The sequence below is a fragment of the Cibotium barometz genome, chromosome 54, assembly GCF_041138505.1.
Source record: "Cibotium barometz isolate CiBa-2024 chromosome 54, ASM4113850v1, whole genome shotgun sequence".
In the NCBI taxonomy this organism is placed as follows: domain Eukaryota; kingdom Viridiplantae; phylum Streptophyta; class Polypodiopsida; order Cyatheales; family Cibotiaceae; genus Cibotium; species Cibotium barometz.
The window spans coordinates 13,548,300-13,552,759 of record NC_141099.1 but is presented as its reverse complement, the minus strand read 5'-3'; the positions used below and the strand labels follow the sequence as shown (position 1 = coordinate 13,552,759).

The 4,460-nt window shown below is 45.4% G+C and overlaps 1 pseudogene; it reads left to right on the top strand.

Moving 5' to 3' along the window:
• Positions 1-1,417: 1,417 nt before the first annotated feature.
• LOC147607863 (uncharacterized) lies at positions 1,418-2,259 on the top strand (annotated as a pseudogene).
• Positions 2,260-4,460: the final 2,201 nt, after the last annotated feature.

Sequence of the window (4,460 nt, the reverse complement as noted above, 5' to 3'; positions counted from 1 at the left end):
GTGCATAAGCTTGACATTGGACATCTTTGGTGCTTCTACAGCAGTGTACAATTCAACCCAACACTTGGTCTTCAAAGGTCTTGCGTTTGGCTTATAGATAATAAAGCAAATACTATCTTGGTTAATGAGATAGGGGACCCTTCAATGGGTGATTCGGGACCCCATACAGTGTATAATTCTCACTCTCTCTCTCATATCTCTTTAAAGTTTGAAGTCTTAAAGTGGATTGCTAAACTCAAGAAACTCAAGATACAAAGGGGAGTTGAAGAAGGGAGTCCTTTCCCTATCGTTCTTTTTGCGTAGGGTTTTGAACATCTCCTTGGTGGGACGGTCTACCTTTCCAGCCCACCAGAAACCCTCTCTCTGGAGATGGTAGATGCCAGAATTGAAGTCCTCTCTAACAGAATCCGAGTCATCCCTGAAGATGAAGCTGAACGAGCGGAGTCTCCTCTAACCCTCTTTGATCTTTATGAATCCATTGAACAGATGAAACCAAATAAGACTCCAGGTCTTGATGGGCTACCCTCTGAATTTTTCTTGTGTTTTAAGGAGCTCGTCTCTCCTTATTTGCTGGCAGTCTGGGAAGAATCTATTAGGCACCATGCCCTGCCTTGTGCTATCAACACAGGGGTTATTAAACTCCTTCACAAGAGAGGGGGTAAGGATGATCTAGCGAACTGGAGGCCGCTCACTATGCTTAACACTGCTTACAAGATCTTCGCCAAGGCTATGTCCAATAGGATTTGCGTCCTTTTGATGAAAGGATATCCTCTGAACAAAAAGGGTTTATCAAGGGCCGCAAACTTGTTGAAGCAATGATTTCTCTATGGGAAGGTTTTGAATATGCCACTGAGTCAGGACAGAATTTTATCTTCGTCAAGATTGACTTTGACAAGGCCTACGATAGACTCGAGTGGTCCTACATTATTCGATGCCTTGACGCCATGGGTTTTGGCCAACAAATGATTCTTTTTATTAAAAACCTTTTTGGGAATGCAAGAGCAAGAGTTGCTCTTAATATGGTAAACTGTCAAGCCCTTTCAATATAATTAGGTCGGTTCGCCAAGGTTGCCCTTTAGCTCCTCTCTTGTTCGCTATTGCCGCAAATAGCCTTAATTGCCTCATAAGAGACAGGATACAGAGGGGCCTTATCAAGGGCATAAGACTCCCTAGGTCTGAGAAACAACAGTGTCTCTCTTAATTCGCTGATGATACCAACGCCTTATTGGCCAGTGATGATGAACTTTCACTTAAGGAGTTTTGGTCAGTAATGGATTTGTTCTGTCTAGCCTCTGGGTCCAAAATTAACCACAGCAAAACAAGAGTCTACACTTCCTCTTCCCTTCCTGACTGGGTGACTGAATCAGGTTGCGAAATCATTCAGGAAGGACAGATCTTCAGGCTTCTTGGCATCCCCATGGGCTTTGGAGTTTCCCTCAAAAAAAGATGGGAATGGGTATGTAACAAGTTTAAAACCAAGCTAAACAGATCGATAGGCTTTCAACACTCACTAGCAGGGAGAGTTTTGGTCATCAACCACTTTCTCAATGCCTACGTAATCTTCTTTTTTGGATGTTGGCGACCTACCGATATCCACCTTCAGAATATTTCCAAGGTCTGCAGGAATTTTCTATGGGCTGGTGACCCTTTTGTCCAAAAAGCAACCAAAGTTTCATGGGAAATATGCACTCTCCCCGAAGACCAAGGAGGATTGGGCAACATCAAGGACCTGAAAACTATCGCTCGCTGACAAGATGGCTATTAAGCGTCTCCTATCTGCAGTCACAAATCCCCAAGAAGAATGGGGCTCCTTGTAGCTCAGAAACCAACACAAGTTCAAACTTCACGAGTTCTCAAGTTGGGCTAACCTCCCCCTGTCAACTATTCTATTTGGAAAAGGCACTATTACCTCTCACGGCTCTGATCTTCTGCGCTCCTTGGTTCAAGCCTGGAACAAACACCAAGCTGCCCTAACAATTAACCCTCTTTCCAAACACAGCTTTAGTCTTCCCCCCTGGAGACTCCATCTGGTGGTGGCCGACACTGAATATTCCAGAAATATCTCCTAACTACAGAAGAAGAGCCTTAACCCTTCACAAAAAGGGACTCAGGACTCGGCATCAGCTTTGGGACCCTCACGAGCAAGACTGGCTCAGCAACTTGGAGCTCTCTCTGAAGTTCAAAGCTCACCCGTGTGACCTCCCTATTATTAGATCTAGGATAAGAGAGTTCCCTCCAGACCTCATCTGGACTCTATAGAGATACAGTGAGCTTGATATTCGTGCCTTCACCACCTGGAAAGGTGGGTAAAAACCTCTAGCATCCAACTTGGGACCCTCCTGACCTTTCCTCCCCCCTACATGTCACGCTGAATAGAAGGTGGAAGGTTAATTACTCTGCAAAGCAATGGAACTTCAAGTTTCAGTCCATCTGGGCTTCTTCCTTGGAACCCAAGAAGTCGGTTCTGATGTGGCTTATCCTTCATAAAGCCACCTGGACGAGCAAAAGGATGATTCAGGCCCAGCTAGGTGATGGCAGATGTTGCAGATGCAACGGAGAGATTGAAGACATATTCCATTTGTTTCTAGCATGTCCTGCTAATAAAAATGTATTTGCACCTTTGATTAAAGTTTTAGGTTTCTCTCCCAGCTAGAAACAGGTTCTTCTAGGTGATTTTGTAGGCTATCTTAGACTTTTCTGGAATAAAGCCAGGGGGAATTCCTCTGGATTATTTGGAGACAGAGGAACTTCATGCTGTTCGAGGGGCCTTCCTAGACGCTAAGTCTGAGAATATTCTTTTATGAGGTCAACTTGCAGGCGCTGAAGGTAGCAGCAGATGAGTTGGCTATCTACCGCACCAAGAAGGCTCTCCTCAGCGACGTTGACTACCACTACTCACGATTTCTGGCCAACTGTCCCCCCAACGAAGACCCTGAGGATCGACAACGCATGAGGGATGAGTGGGAGAAGGATCTGGAAATCAATATCAGCCACACTTGGAGTCACAGATTGAGGAAGGCAACCAGTTTTTGGACGATCTCCAGTCGAAGATTGACAACCTCCCTGCTTCTAATGGTTACTGACTGGAAAGATCACCTGGCTATAACAGTTATAGAAGATGAAGTAACCAGCTACAAGACCAAGAAGGCTGACCTGAAGGACACTGAGTTCTATCACACTCATCTGCTTGCAACAAAGCTCAATGAAGCGTTCAGAGATCACTACATGACCAGAGACGAACGGGAAAAGAGCCTGGACATTGAGATCCACACATTGAGATCCACCACCTGGACCCAAATTATGGAAGGACGTTGCTTCTTGGAGAGTGTGCAGGCCGAGTTGGCTGCCCTCCCTACAGCCCCCATGAACTCTCATGTGCTATTCACCCTGTTTCGTGGAAGCCCCTTGTATTCCCAGCTCCTGGCCACTTTCTCTTGTCTGCCCCTTGCCTATGTTCCCCATGTCTATGATAGCCCCACTGGTATCCTGGTTGGTTGTATCCTGGTCGTATGGATTCACCCCTGTCTGGTACTATGGTTTCTCCCTGGATGCTCTCCATGCTCCAGCTGATGTAATTTTTGTTCTATTCTAATTCAATTCACCGCGCTTATGGGAAAAAAAAAAAGAACTAGGTGGAGAGCATCTGAAGACCTGACAAACAACGAGGAGTAAAGTAGCCCACCATAATAGTAAGCACAAGTCTAAGATGGAGTACATAATGGTCATGGGGATGACCATTCTGCAAGTCAAGGCGACCGACGCTAGCCAGGAGCTCTGTTATGCAGAATGGTCATCTCCATGACCATTATGTCCGTCATGGTGGTTGGGAGCAGCGGCCAGTAGAAAGTCAACACATCAAGGGGCAGAATGTGTTGGGAGCAGTGACCAGTCGTTTGAAGACACGTTTGCGGGCAATTCAATGCACGATACATCAGCAACCATTAGAATGGACAGCTTACAATCGATTAAATCGTTTGTAAGACACGTTTGCTGCGACAGAAAATCTGCGCTCGACGACCATGACGGTGTAGACTGTAGTACAAGGTTATGGAAATTGCAGAAAAGACAAGAACTCGATGGCAGCAACAGCATAGCTCCAGAAATACTAAAAAAAGGTGGCGGTAGTGGCTCCAAAATAGTAAAAAGAGGCAACGGTTATAATAGTCCAAGCAGGTAGTAGTCGGGGCCTCAAGCTCAAGGCCAATAACAAGGCTCAAGCTCAAGGCCAATAACAAGGCATACTAAATGGCAACAATTTGTAGCTCAATAGCTATGGCGATTCAAATGAACCAACTCCCCCAAAGCAAATATTTCTTTGAGAGAGAGAGAGAGAGAGAGAGAGAGAGAGAGAGCCGCCCAACATATGCAGAGAGAGAAGACTATGACTCCACGACCACAAAAAAGGAAGATAATGAGATAAGAAGGTCAAGAACCTTTCTCTGAAAGAACTTAAATAATCC